The sequence below is a fragment of the Pinus tabuliformis genome, chromosome X (assembly GCF_031772625.1).
Source record: "Pinus tabuliformis cultivar Carrire ecotype Pingquan chromosome X, CPIR1, whole genome shotgun sequence".
Lineage (NCBI taxonomy): Eukaryota > Viridiplantae > Streptophyta > Pinopsida > Pinales > Pinaceae > Pinus > Pinus tabuliformis.
This window is the reverse complement of record NC_142308.1, coordinates 445111535-445127883: the sequence shown is the minus strand read 5'-3', so window position 1 is coordinate 445127883 and position 16349 is coordinate 445111535.

The window sequence follows — 16349 nt, the reverse complement described above, 5'->3', positions numbered from 1 at the left end:
GATCTATCATGTCTCTATTTCCCTACCTCCTCCAACAGCATGGTAACAGTCTGCAATTGCTTATACAAAAATTCTAAATATGGTGGTGCTTCCACATGGCTAGGTGAGGAAACATGTTCATCAGCTAATTCACCCTCACAAATAACCTCAATGCCACCATCACCTTCAACCTCTCCCACCCACCTGTCATGGTCAACTACAACTTTGTGAGGTCACCCAACTCACCTGACATGGCCCCTTCATCTAATAATTCCACTATATAATCCATACCATAAAGAACAATTTAATTCAACCACCCAAATGTTGTAGCTTGGAAATGGAGTCCCACTTCAAAACTCAACAAGATAAAAATGGTCAAAAATAACATATTCTTCCACGAATATTACTAAACAGGAAACTTGATGATTACAAGATTTCCTCTTGAATAGAGTACTGCAGGAAACCAAGGATAGAGGTAGTGATCCTGAGACCTCAAACTACCAATCTCAACCCCAAGGAAATCTAAAGATAGAGACATGCAACAAATACCACTAAAGGTGACAGAGACCATGAAAAATTCTTGAGATGATAAACATGAGGAAACCTAGAAAGAACAGATGACCACCTCATCCAAACTTCCATTTACAAAGGAACTCCTAGGGCCTAGAGGTAGAGACATATTTCTTACCAGAAAAGGAAGATAATATAACCATCCCATTTTAACTCCTTGTTGAGGGCCCCGAAATCGGGTCAACAACAAGGGGGATACCCACCCGGTCGGGAACCTGGTTGGCGGCTCCTTTCCCGTTTGGTGTAGCGGGTCCGACTGGGGATAATGGGACCAGCTTCCCAATCTAAAAGATGTGTGTGTGTGTGTGTGTGTGTAGATTTTGACGATGCTAATCTAAAGGTAATTTTAAGATAATTTAATTCTAGACTCTAAACTGACTCTATGCTACTGTAATCTAACAAAAAACAGCACATCTAATCTATACTAACCCAGGGTAAAATTCTTTCATTATGCGATCTAAAAAGATTTCATACAACAACTGGTAATAAAGATCATTCAGCTATCATAAGAATATAAATCAATTAAGATGAACCATTCTGCATAAGAAGTTAGGCAAAACAGTTGTGAACAGCATATCGCATAATCAGTTATTCATATGTCAAGCACAAACAAATGACTCCACCGTACAAAAGTGCCAAATGGTAACCCACACATTCATAGATTAACATATAAACAACTCAGCTGTATATCACTCTAACAACATGAGAAGAAATTAATCAAGAGATAAAAGTACCATTTATGACTTATTTCACTCACAAACCTCAAGCAATAATGATTTATCTCTACTTACTTCTAATATCTACTAAGAGTACAAAAGTGCAACATCAATAGGAGACATTAAAATGTAAACATAAATAAATCTCGATCCATCCATTCATCAAAAACCCCCTCCGAGGGTGAAAAAGTGCATGTTCTGAGGACAAGTTTTTTGAAAAATTTCCGGACCCTTCTCCAAATGCCATGAGAAGGGTTAAATACTACTAACTAACTAATCTTAATTACACAAATTTAGGAAATGACTTCAAATGACCGCCCTTTTACTAAAACAAATTTATTTCTAAAAATTGAATCTAATTTCTAACCGTTTCTGTATCTACTCCTTAGTGTTGTAAGCAATGCAAGGTTCGCCTGGAAAGAGTCAGCTGGTTGTCTTTTCCTTTTGCTCGAGCGATAAAAGTAGAAATAACAAAAGCTGGCACCTCTTTCTGACAAACTAGAAGATATTTTTGAAAATCTTCCTCTGGCTGGGTGTTTTTTGTTGTGTGTATACTTAGTATAACCCAGATTTCTTTCAAACTGATTGTGTTGTTTCCATTTCAGTTTCCGGCCGTGCGAATGACTCAATGAGTTAGGGATTTCGTTGTCTGAACAATCTTACGTATTGAAAATTGCTTCTGTTCTTTGTTCCAGGATTTTCTGAAGCATCATCCCTTTTTAGCGTTTTTCTTTTTGCTTTATCCAATCTGAGCTTCAGGATCTTTTGCAAACATGCTGGTTTTGTGCGCCTTTGACTCTGAGTCTTGGATAGTGTATTTTCATCGGTGCCTGTTGAGTGATACTCTGGAATCCGTGGCCTTGCTTCATGCGGCATTCATCTGCGAAGGCATCTCTTCTCTGTTCTTCTAATATTGGCGCTTTCCCCTTTTCCTTAGATGTTTCCTGCATATAGATTTATATTAGTTGTTGCCTTGCAGTTCACGCAAAGGAAAAGAGAATTGACGAAAAGATTGACATGAAAGGTTTAAGTTCTAATGAATGCATAATCATGACACTCATAATGACTTGACTCTTCGAAAAACGTAACACGATCATCTTTGGATACTCAGGCGTGCAATCATTAATTTGCCTTAAGGTGCGCGCTCAATTTTGGGTTTACAGATCATGCCGAAGAAACTTTACGATGAGTGGTTTCTGTGATTCGCATCGCAGCAATTAATAGTCTCATTCGTCACAGATCGCAAATCGCAAAATCGTAGTTTGTAGGATTGCAAATCGCAAATCGCAATATCGCAATTTTCATTTGCTCATTGAGTGTTGCTTTTGCGATGTTTGCGATATGCGACGTCGTATATCGGCCGTCGGCGATTCCTTTTTGTTTTCTTTTAAGGGCGCTTTCAGAATATGCGATGCAATGAATTTGACATCGCTTCTTTGCAGCTTATTTACGCGCATAGGAAAACGCTTCACTCTCTCTTTGCGATGTGATATAGCTTTTAGGGAGTTAAATACAAAAATTTGGATAAAAATATTTTTTGGATTTTTTGTTAAGGGTCCCCTTTTGCTTGATGTTATTGCTAATATCAAACAAAGAGGGGGGTTGTTGGTGACCACAACAATGGCGATTCACTGTGAAGAACCAGTTATCTCTCCTTTTCTATTGACATTTCCACTTCCGAAACAGAAAAATTTTCATATGTCTAAATTTTGTTATGGACAGATAGAGTAGATTACCCCTTATCCTGTCGATGATACTTTGTCTCAACCCTTCTTTTATTCCAATTGTCTGCTTCCTTAGGCTTAGTTCTTGCATTCATACCAGACATTACTTGGTCCTTTTTTAAAGATAAAATAAAGTATTCTCTGCGTACTGGCTTTAAAATATGCTCATTTGTCGTAGGTAGAGCCTCTACTGCCCGCAAGCGTCCATAGCCTCGACAGGGTTACCATGTTATCTAGCAATGATCCTTTTTCCTGCTTGAGGTTATTTACAACATTTCAGAGAAAAATCCTTTTTGACACTTTTTCCTTTTTTACTCTCTAAAGAACAATGTCTTGGTTTGGTGGCCAAATTATGACACAGTCATTCACTTGATTTACACTTTTGTTGAACAAGTTGGCTCGTGATGAGACCCCTTGTCTTTTGATTGCAACAATCTTGAGTCGTTGCCCTGTTTTGATAGACAGTATTGGCAAAGTTAGCAAGTTATAATATCTGTGATCATGATAAGCCGGCTCATGATGAGACCTCTTATTCTTTGAGATATAGTGTTTTCTCGGATTGTTTCTCTGAATGTTGTGGTTTCCTTTAGCAGGGAGGAAGTCATTGTTTTTCCTTAAGAAATCTCTGGACGACAATAATAGCATTTGAAAACAACAGCTTTACAGAGAATATTTATTTTATTATTGATGATACCTTTCATTGTGCTGGCATAAAACAATTTTTTACCAAAGGTTGATTTCATCAAAGTTTTTTGAGAGGTTGAAACTAATATCATATTCAGGTTAAAGTTAACTCTATTTGTCAATAATAAAAATCAGATTTTCCGAAAAGTTTTGCTATTTGTACAAGTGAAATCAAAATCTTATAGAGAGTTGGTGTGCTCTTTCATGAATCTTTTTCAATGATCATTTACAACCGGTTTTATTTATAAGAAAGAGAAAAACAAAATAAAAGAAACTAAAACTATCCTACAAAAATAGAAGAGTGATCTTCTATGGAAAATACATTTTAAGAATCTGTCCATTCACAAGCAAAGAATTTCTTCTACCTGCCAAATCCTGCAACACAAACGTCGATGGGCCTATGACTTCTACAATCTGAAAAGGACCAAGCCACAGCTTCTGAAATTTCGTATGTTTTCCCTTTTCTTCATGAGCCTTATCCCATTTCAAAACTAAATCTCCCATCTGAAAGTTATTTCTGGTTATGATGGCTGAGTCAAAAGAGGATTTTATTAGCGCTTGGTGGTGAGCATGGGTTTTCTTAGCTTGTTCTCGGTGTTCTTCTAGTTTGATTATCTCCATTTGTCTCAATTTCAAAGAGGAAGTAGATACTTCATCGATGTGTTGTACTAAAGACAAAGAGGGAATGACTAAGTGAGTTGGAAGAACCACTTCTTTCCCATAAACTAAATTAAAGGGAGAAGTGCCGATTGAAGCTTTCTTCATGATTCTATCTGCCCATAAAGCATTTACCATCACTTTGTGCCAATTCTTTTGGTTTTGGTCGACTGTTCTTTTGATAATCCTGATTAGGTTTTTGTTTGTTGATTCAGCCAACCCATTACCTTGCGGATAGTAATTGGCAGAATATTTCAATTTGAACCCTCTTTTTAGTGCAAACTCAGTCATTGCATTTCCAGAAAAGTATGATGCATTATCAAACATTAAGGCCATTGGCAATCCAAACCTAGTGATGATAAATTGATCTATGAATTCAATAATGTTTTTAGAATTAACTGTCTTGAGAGGAACTGCTTCTACCCATTTAGTAAAATAATATGTTGCCGTGAGGATATACCTATGCTTCTTAGAAGAGTGAGGAACGATCTCACCTATTATGTCCAAGCCCCATTGGTTGAATGGTTGCTCGATGTTAACCGGCTGTAGTGGCATGGACGATTTCCTTTGTTTCCCTGCAGCAGTCTGGCAGATTTGGCATTTCCTTACGTAATTGTATGAGTCTTTGAACAACGTGGGCCAATAATATCCTGCACGTAAGATCTTATGCGCAGTAGCTTCTCCAGCATAGTGTCCACCTGCTGGTCCATCGTGGAGTTCCTGCAAAACCTTTTCGGCTTCAGTTTTCTCAAGACACCTAAGAAGTACATAATCATAATTCCTTTTAAATAGAACATCATTTATGATCTAGTATTGTTTAGCTTTCAACCTCAGAGCTCTTTTCTTGGTGTGATCCAGGTGTGATGGAGCATACCCGTTCTTAAGATAATAAATGGTGTCTGCATATAATGATTCTGCGTCGTTTAGGCTTACCTCATACGTGTGTACCTCTTCAGATGAGTTCTCAGGAATTTGCGATGCTCCAGCTAACATCTTGCAGAAGCCTTGACCCCTTACGATGTTTGCTGGTTTGATCTCAAGATCGTATTCTTGTAGAGTGGTAATCCAATTTGCTCTCTTTTTGCCCACATCCTTTTGTACCAAAAGGTTTCTTACCGCCGGAAACGGTACTACGACTTTGGTATGGGCTTTAAGTAAGAAAGGTCTGAAATATTTGATCGCTTTGAAAACAGCATATGCCTGTTCCTCCACGTCTGAGTAATTGAGTTTAGCACCTTGTAAGTTCGAGCTAAAGAATGCGATTGGAGCTTCTGCCTTCTCTTGATTTACTTGAGTCAAAATCGCGGCATAAGATTTCTCTCAGGCAAAAGTGTATAAGATGAAAGATTCTGAAAAATTTGGGGTAGCTAAAGATGGAGCGTTGATGATAGCTTGTTTGATCAAGTTGAATGCTTCGTGCTCATCTTGACCCCATTTAAAATTTGAATTCTTTTTTATCATATTTTGTAAGGGAGAAATAATACGTGAAAAATCTGGGACAAACCTTTTTACAAAATTGATCTGTCCAAGGAAAGATTGCATGGCCTTTTTGTTATGGGGTATGGATATTTCGGAAATTTCTTTGATTCTGTCAGGTTCAATGTGAATACCAGATTTCGACACTATGAATCCTAGCAATTTCCCTTCACTTAATGCGAAAAAAGATTTCTTTGGGTTAAGTGAAATCCCATACCTTAATCATCTTTGAAAGATTTGTTTCAAATCTTTGAGATTGTCGCTTCGCTTCTTGGAGTACACTGTTATATCATCCAGGTAAATCACTACCGATTTATTGACTAAACCTTTAAACGCGATGTCCATGGCTCTCCGAAAGGTAGCGCCGGCATTGATCAGACCAAATGGCATCTTCCGATATGCGTATGTGCCCCATTTGGTTTGAAATGTGGTTTTTAACTGATCATCGGGATGTACCAGCACTTGGTTGTATCCTGAAAATCCATCCAGGAAAGACATTAATTCTGAGCCCGCTACTGCCTGTAGTATTTGCTCCATAGGTGGGAGGGGAAAATTATCTTTCTGACAGGCTTTGTTGAGATTCCGGAAATCAATACAGATTCGAATATCTCCGTTTTTCTTCCTAACAGGCACCATATTGGATACCCATTTGGAGTGTCTGACGGGGAAAATTATTCTGGCTCTCAACAATTTATTTAGCTCAGTCTTTATCTGATTTTCTAAGTTGGGGTGGATTTTTCTGAGCTTCTGTTGGACAGGTTTTTCATTGTCAATCATAGGGATAGTGTGTTGAATGATAGAAGTGTTGTATGTTTTCAGCTCATCGTAATTCCACGCAAAAACATTTTTGTATTGTCTCAGAAGACGGATATATGCTGATTTTTCTTCAGGGGCTAGGACGTGGCCTAGATTAACGTTTTGCGGCTTCTGATCGGTTCCTAGGTTCACTAATTCATAGTTCAGAGTTGAACTGCAGAGTTTAGAATTGGCAGACCTTTTAAATTTACTTTTCAAATCATATAAATCTTCTAACTTAACCATCGATTTAGGTATAGCATTATCAGTGCTATTTTGCTGAATTTGGTGATCATGATGGTCTTCGTCAATTATTTGATTTGAGTAGGATCCTTCAGAAGTGAGGAAATTTACAATGTCTGTATCGTCGTTGAATACTCTCCAGTTGGTGATGTTGTCAGGGATGGATGGTCTAAAGATTAATTCTATTGAAAACCTATCGGTACTAAAATCTTCAGAGGGAATCAGTCTAGAGGACACGTTAGCTAACAAGTCTGCGCTTGCATTTTGGAGTCTTGGGATTGACGAAATATTGAATGCTATGAAATGTGAAGTCAGATCTTGTACTAAAGATTGATAGTGCTTTAAATGACTTGACAGGCAATGTATGGTGTTACATACCTATTTGACGACAATTTCGGAATCTCCAAAGACTTGACGATATTTAACATTCAAGCCGATTGCTTTGTATAGGCCTTGCACCAAGGCTTCGTACTCCGCTGTATTGTTTGTGCAATCGAACTCAAGTCTGCATGTAAGCATGATCTTGTTCCCATCTGGGTTAATCAAAACGCACCCTGCTCCTGCTCCCTCGTTAGATTTAGAGCCATCAAAATATAATTTCCAAAATAAAGACGTATTTACAGAGTTATCTAAAAAATTAAAACACTTTGAATCATCAGTTTGGGAAAAAAATTCAACTTGGGACACAACTGAATTTTCTAAGTAAGGTGAAGTGTGAGCATTGAAATTGCCGAGGAAAGAATCTACCGAGTAATTTCCTATGATACTGTTGTTGTATGCTATTGCTTCGTTCTCTCCTTCCAATTCTGTCACTATGTACTTTTGGTGCAATTCTCGTTCAACCTTTATTTGATTGGGTTTACCGTTCTAGGGTAACCACATGTGCGACCAGTCGGTTGAGAAATATCCATGGAGTTTCTCGGACCAATCCCTGCTAAGAATTAAACCATAGAATTCAAGGATATCAGCTACTAGAATATCGATAACCTGACATACTTTCGGGTTAGACGACAATCTTATGGTCACCTGGTTAAGTTCACCAATCACTTCGACTTGAGATCGATCAAGTTGAACTATGCGCACTGCGGATTTCTGAGGTTGAACATTCAATTTGGCACATATTGATCTGGGTAGAATATTCGTTGAAGCACCAAAATCAATCAAGCAATTGTGCACGTTTTTATTGAAAATTTCATAAGTGAGAAGAAAAGGGGGAGTATGGGATCTTGACCTTCCTCCAATCAAAGCAATGTCATTCGGATCAATCTTATTGATCATGTTGGTTGGAGGTCTTCCCATGTTGTGGGAATCCACAGCTGTAGGTAAAGATGTAGCAGGCACGGCATGTAATTCTTTCATCATTATTTTCTGTTGATGTTTCAATTTGCTCAATTCGTAAAGAGTGATATTAGCCCTAGTCTTTTTCATGTCATCGATAATGTTATACTCCATTTCATCCGACACTATTAGTGTTCTTGATGGAGGTGCTTGATCTGAATGGACTGGGCTAAATTGGGTCGCTCTAGCAGTTGTTTTCTTTGTTGCGACCTTATCTTTTGTTTCAGGGCTTGCGCCCTTCTGTTTAGGGGTAGTTTGGGGAGGATCAAGTTGATTTTTGCTTCGTGTGCTAACCGGAAATTCTTCTTGATCCTCTTCTTGTGGGAGGATGAAATCCCACATTCCTTGTAGTTCCACAACTCCTTCATCATCGGTCTGCCCTTCAGTGGTATTCTCTTCTTCTTCTTCTTCTTCAGATTCGACGTTTGAGACAGCATTGGGTGGTTTCACCTCCATGGGAAGGTTTCTTTTAAAAGATCTGTAGGGATTTTTTGAAGAAGTTTCTGCTACTTATTTTCTTATATCAATCATCTCGTTGGACATGGCCTTTAACACTTTTTTTAATCCTTCCATATCGAAAGGATCCTTCGTTTGCTTCTTCTTGGTGTCTTCTTTGAAAGAGATCTTCTTAGATTTGCGTTCTTCTATTGCAGATCTCTTTTCTAGGGCAACTACACATTTTTCTACTACTAAAACCTCAGTTAAGTTTTCAACTAAGGTCGTCTTGTTTGCCCTATCTATGAATATAGCCAAGTTTGATGGTAAGGCCGTGATGTACCATTCACATCTTACTTCCTCGCTGGGTTAAGAAGCAGTGGGAATTTTGTTGAGGATCTTATTGAACCGTAAATTGAAATCTTTAATGGGTTCTCTAGCCTCAGCTTTAAGATTAGATAGGCCATTGATCAATGTCGCTGTTGATCTGTCATCGCCAAACTTGGTGAGGAATTGATTTTGAAAAATGTCCCAACTTGTGATGGACCCGGAAGGTAACGAAAAGTACCATGACCTGGTTGTTCCTTGCATTGTGTAAGGAAAAAGTCGGACGACGGCATCTTCGTTAGTAACTCCGTTGAGATTAACAGAAAGCATGAAATTATTGATATGCTCTTCAGCTAGCATGTCTGTTTCTGGATTGAATTTAGGTAGCCACTTCTCAGGATGGGCCGATATTGGGCTCAGGGGTGGAGGCATTAAAACCGCCCCAGGATTGTTCCATGGAGACTGGGCCATTGTTGAGCCACTAGTTAATGAGAGTGCAAAAGATGGTCCCTGATGTTGAGAAGATGAAGGTATTATGATCTTTGATGATTGAAGAGGAAGTGTTGTGGAAGATGGATGAGTGATTTGGGATAAGGATGTGGGTGGTTGACTTCGCGGTGAGGGTGTTGAAATGGACGAAGTAGATGAAAGAGTCTCTCGGTCAGACTCTGGTGGTGCTTTCCTTGCTCTTTTCCTAGTAGGGAGAGGGAGTTCACTTCGTTGAATACCAAATTTTTCACTCTTCAATCTGGTCAGAGGATGAGCAGGATTGTACTACGAAGTCACGCTGTTGTTAGATTTATTAGACCTATGAGAAAAAAATAGAGAATCCCTGGAGTTTACGAATCAAAGTTTGAATTTCAGGGGGTTCAATAATGAGTTGGTATGATATATTAGAGTAGGTAGCAGCGGTGCATACTCGAGCGACTTCTAAATCCGGGTTTAACCGTACTGGAGAAGTCGGAGGAGTTGATGAGGGTGATTTACTCTCAGAATGGCATTTATATTTTGACTTAGTTTCCATTCATAGTTCGTGCCCTCCTTCTAGCACCAAATATGTTGAGGGCCCCGAACTCGGGTCAACAACAAAGGGGATACCCACCCGGTCGGGAACCTGGTTGGCGGCTCCTTGCCCGTTTGGTGTAGCGGGTCCGACTGGGGATAAAGGGACCAGCTTCCCAATCTAAAAGATGTGTGTGTGTGTGTAGATTTTGATGATGCTAATCTAAAGGTAATTTTAAGCTAATTTAATTCTAGACTCTAAACTGACTCTATGCTACTATAATCTAACAAAAAACAGCACATCTAATCTATACTAACCCGGGGTAAAATTCTTTCATTATGCGATCTAAAAAGATTTCATACAACAACTGGTAATAAAGATCATTCAGCTATCATAAGAATATAAATCAATTAAGATTAACCACTCTGCATAAGAAGTTAGGCAAAATAGTTGTGAACAACATATCGTATAATCAGTTATTCATATGTCAAGCACAAACAAATGACTCCACCGTACAAAAGTGCCAAATGGTAACCCACACATTCATACATTAACATATAAACAACTCAGCTGTATATCACTCTAAGAATATGAGCAGAAATTAATCAAGAGATAAAAGTACCATTTATGACTGATTTCACTCACAAACCTCAAGCAATAATGATTTATCTCTACTTACTTCTAATATCTACTAAGAGTACAGAAGTGAAACATCAGTAGCAGACATTAAAATGTAAACATAAATAAATCTCGATCCATCCATTCATCAAAAACCCCCTCCGAGGGTGCAAAAGTGCATGTTCTGAGGACAAGTTTTTTGACAAATTTCCGGACCCTTCTCCAAATGCCATGAGAAGGGTTAAATACTACTAACTAACTAATCTTAATTACACAAATTTAGGAAACGGCTTCAAATGACCGCCCTTTTACTAAAACAAATTTATTTCTAAAAATTGAATCTAATTTCTGACCGTTTCTGTATCTGCTCCTTAGTGTTGTAAGCAATGCAAGGTTCACCTGGAACGAGTCGGCTGGTTGTCTTTTCCTTTTGCTCGAGCGATAAAAGTAGAAATAACAAAAGTTGGCACCTCTTTCTGACAAACTAGAAGATATTTTTGAAAATCTTCCTCTGGCTGGGTGTTTTTTGCTGTGTGTATACTTAGTATAACCCAGATTTCTTTCAAACTGATTGTGCTGTTGCCATTTCGGTTTCCGGCCGTGTGAATGACTCAATGAGTTAGGGATTTCGTTGCCTGAACAATCTTACGTATTGAAAATTGCTTCCATTCTTTGTTCCAGGATTTTCTGAAGCATCATCCCTTTTCAGCGTTTTTCTTTTTGCTTTATCCAATCTGAGCTTCAGGATCTTTTGCAAACATGCTGCTTTTGTGCGCCTTTGACTCTGAGTCTTGGATATTCTATTTTCATCAGTGCCTGTTGAGTTATACTTTGGAATCCGCAGCCCTACTACATGCGGCATTCATCTGCGAAGGCATCTCTTCTCTGTTCTTCTAATATTGGCGCTTTCCCCTTTTCCTTAGATGTTTCATGCATATAGATTTATATTAGTTGTTGCCTTTCAGTTCACGCAAAGGAAAAGAGAATTGACGAAAAGATTGACATGAAAGGTTTAAGTTCTAATGAATGCATAATCATGACACTCATAATGACTTGACTCTTCGAAAAACGCAACACGATCATCTTTGGATACTCACGCGTGCAATCATTAATTTGCCTTAAGGTGCGCACTCAATTTTGGGTTTACAGATCATGCCGAAGAAACTGTGCGATGAGTGGTTTCTGTGATTCGCATCGCAGCAATTAATAGTCTCATTCGTCACAGATCGCAAATCGCAAAATCGTAGCTTGTAGGATCGCAAATCACAAATCGTAATATCGCAATTTTCATTTGCTCATTGTGTGCTGCTTTTGCGACGTTTGCGATATGCGACGTCGCATATCGGCTGTCGGTGATTCCTTTTTGTTTTCTTTTAAGGGCGCTTTCAGAATATGCGATGCGATGAATTTCCCATCACTTCTTTGCAACTTATTTACACGCATAGGAAAATGCTTCACTCTCTCTTTGCGATGCGATATAGCTTTTAGGGAGTTAAATACAAAAATTTGGATAAAAATATTTTTGGGAATTTTTGTTAAGGGTCCCCCTTTGCTTGATGTTATTGCTAATATCAAACAAAGAGGGGGGTTGTTGGTGACCACAACACTCCTGTAGCAAGAAAATTTACTAGTGCTCTTGTCCTCACCAGTTCTCATGATCCAAATGATATCTCACCACCCTTCAGCTCACCGAGGTGTCAAACTGTGTAAGTCAGCACACCATAACGACCAAAGCACAAGCCCCTCTAGCTTACATTATCCTTTCACTCTAAAGGAACCACTTGAATGATCATACATAGGCTGGGGCTGTATGCATATTCAACATTCCCCTACCACCTTCGCAAACTCCTATATCTAGAAAAATTGGCTTCTGTAAAAAACCTATCGTTTAGGAAATAATCGCATTCACATGTCTCTAGAAGCTTTTGGGTATCCTATGCCACTTGTCTATGGCCCCTCTCCCCATTTGTCCCTCATGTTTTCCCATGTTGATCAAGGTAAAATTTAACCTTCATGTTATCTTAATTTTATAATATATATAAATAATAAGTATTTATATATATATATATATATATATATATATATATATATATATTTCATGTGTCAACTACCAAGTAAATGAAAAAGGAACGGGATATCTCTTTAATTTTGAGTTACGAACCACTAAAATGTTTTAATCATAATTTACTTTTTCATTTACCAATATAATATATAGATAGTTGAAATTGGAATATTTATCTATACTACTACAACATAGACACGTAGACACACACATTCGTGCCATATTTCAATCTTCCTTTTTTTAATTGTATTTTAAATTATAAGTCATATCAAATATTGAAGGAATTATACATCTTCATGATGTCATTTAATTAGAAAGCACAAATTAATTAAATGAGAAATATCCTTCACTTTATTTATTTATTTTTACAATAAATTTCTTCTTGCCATCAATATTTTCTAAATGTTTGGTATGAAATTTTATTAAGTATTAAATAAATTTAACATTTCCATGATATTATTGAGTGCAAAATAATTTTGAACAAAGGAAAAAATATTTTACATTCAATTATTTTCTCTTTATAAATGTGAATTTGATATAAAATTCCACCTAATTTGCATGGAAATTGATGATTTTCTTGAATGCATTTACCATCACCATACATTCACACACATAGTGGCTCTCATCCATGTTTAATATGCCCACTCATTCAACAAATCCATTGGTTTTCATGATGCCTGATCCACTACTCCATATCCTCTATGTGATCTACTTATACTTAAAACTAACACCGCATTATCTTACCTGGCGATGGAAAACAATTTTTTTGTCTAAATATTTCTTAGCTCTTTTGTCACCCAACTTTCTCATGCTTCATCACTCACCTTTTCATACTCTTATTTCCTTCCTAAAGAAAAGCTACCATTCCCTTAGTGATTCTAAATTCCTCATCCTCATTCTCCCACCTGCTACTATGGTTCAGGAGAGTCGATGTGTAACTAGTGGAGGTGATGGATGTGGTAGTGAGTGTCATCCCCATGACGTAGAATTTGACAAAAACTCTAATCTCTTCATCCCAAATATTCATGAAAGTATACCACACAATGTATCCCCCATGGAAGATGATTAATTAAGGTGCCCAGGTGATGGGCGTTGGACCTCAAAAGTTTACTAGTGAGATATTTATGGAAGCAACAACAAGACAAATAAGCTTCCATAAGGAAGGATGTTAATTCTAATATATTAGTAGTCTCCACGAATCTCTATGAGACCTTATCCACTCCTTCAAAATCTCCTTCTCTCCTATCACACTCTCCTATTCCCGAACTAGCTATCGAAATGGCATAGACTTCCTTTCAATCCACCTGCTTCCCCTAGTACCTTCCCCTTCAATCATGATTGACGATATGAAACTAAAATGTTGAGTGAGTGGAGGAGCTAATAAGTCACAAGCATAGAAATTGTTGCATTCTTATGGTTGTCTTATCGTTGAGGACAAGCGAGAAGATGCACTAGGACAATTGTGGCCCAACAACACACTTGAGGAGTCAACAACCTCAAAAGGAATGAAAATTGTTTGAAATGTCTTTTTGAATGGATTATATGCTTAGCACTCAACAAAATTCTCACAGGATTTTCCTGTATTACGATAATTAGTTATGTACACTACTAAGTTTGGATTTTTCCATGAATAGATATTTCTTTTATTCTAACTTTCAAGCAATGACATATTGGTTTCCCCATGGTGGGAAGATGGTTCCAAACCTGGTTCCACCTGGTTGTGTAAATTTGACAAGCTTACAAGAAATATATATATATATATATATATATATATATATATATATATGTATGTATATATATACATACATATATATATATAGATATATACATATATATATATATACATACATATATATATATATATAGATATATACATATATATATACATATATACATATATATATATATATATATATATATATATATATATATATATATATATACATACATATATATATATATATATATATATATATGTATATATGTATATATATATACATACATATATATATATATATATATATATATATATATATATATATATATATGTATATATATATATATATGTATGTGTATATAGATATATATATATATATATATATATATATATATATATATATATATATATATATATATATATATATATATATATATATATATATATATATAATTATTTTATTTAATGTTCACATTAAAATATTTTATATATTCTCAAAATCATAATATTTCTTTCAATCTATCTTTGTCAAAATATGCATAGAGTTGATATTGAAATATAATAGCCGGTATGAATATTCAAATATTTTATCACATTTTGGTACTGAAACAATTCTAAATAAATGAATTAAACATCTTCCTAATATTGAAAAGAAAAAAGGCAACAATATTTTTTTTTTAATTATTTTATATCTCTAAAATTGAAATAATATTTTTTTAGTTACTATGGATATTAAAATATTTTGGTTGTTTACTTATTATTTATTATGAATATTAATTTAAACGCCATATCAATTTCATGTTAGCTAGTTAAAGAATTACACCTTTTCTTTGTACTAAAGAACTAAAAAGAAATTCAATTTTTTTATCATTGTTATTAATTTGATTCTTTTTTTGATGTAAATATTTTCATTATTTTTCAATCTAATATTAAGTCACAACATATATCCATAATGTAAAGCACTTATTAAATAAAAATAAAATTTATTTGGTAGGTTATGTAAGGAATATACTCAAGCTTATTGTGATAAATTTAAGTGACCAACAATCAATTTTATATTGAGGTAATAAATAACTATGTATATGGGAATATATTATCCATTCACACATTCAAAGTAAATTGTAATTGGACGAATACATGTTTTGGTATTTTTTAGTGTTTTTTAAATCAATGTTTCTTGAAATATAATAGATATTTTATAGAATATAAAGGTTTTAATTCATTTATATGTTGAAAGATTCATTTTAAAATACAAGAAATCTCAATCTTAAAACTATATGATCTAATTTAAAATAAAACGGCCAAAAAATTTAAAATATAAATTAAATATTTTCATATATTTATAAGTAAGACAAACATACACTATAAAAATGATTATTATTAAAACAATCATATTAAAGGGTTATTAAAATATTTTATTTAAATATTTCTTAAACATTCAGAAAACTTATGATATTTTAGTTGTTAAACTAAGATTAGGGATAGCAATCATAGATTGCTATCTCTTAGTACTACTATCTCTTAATTCAGATTTACTCATCATTATTCATGGAAATACACATCACCTGTAATTAAATTGATGGTGGTTAGTAAGGCTTCATACTTTCTTTATAATTATCATAAAAAAGATTGCTTATTGTTGCTAATATTTCTTTAAATACTACATCTTAAATTTTAATTAATTTACTATATGATTAAGTTACAAAAAGTATTTTATGTAACATAAAAACACTAAAATTAATTTTATGCTATAAATATTTTTTTTATTATGATTTTTGTGTATAAAAGAAACTAAATATAAGAAAATTTAAATTCATAAAACTATAAATAATAATTCACTATTCAACATTAAATATATATTTCATTTATCATTTTTAAGATTAAAAAATCATATCAAAATTTTGATTTTGTTAAAAAGAATAATTGAAATGTAAAAAAAAAAAATCATGTTATTAATATAAAACATTTATTACATATTTTTAAATTTTAGCATAGCTAAGATGTA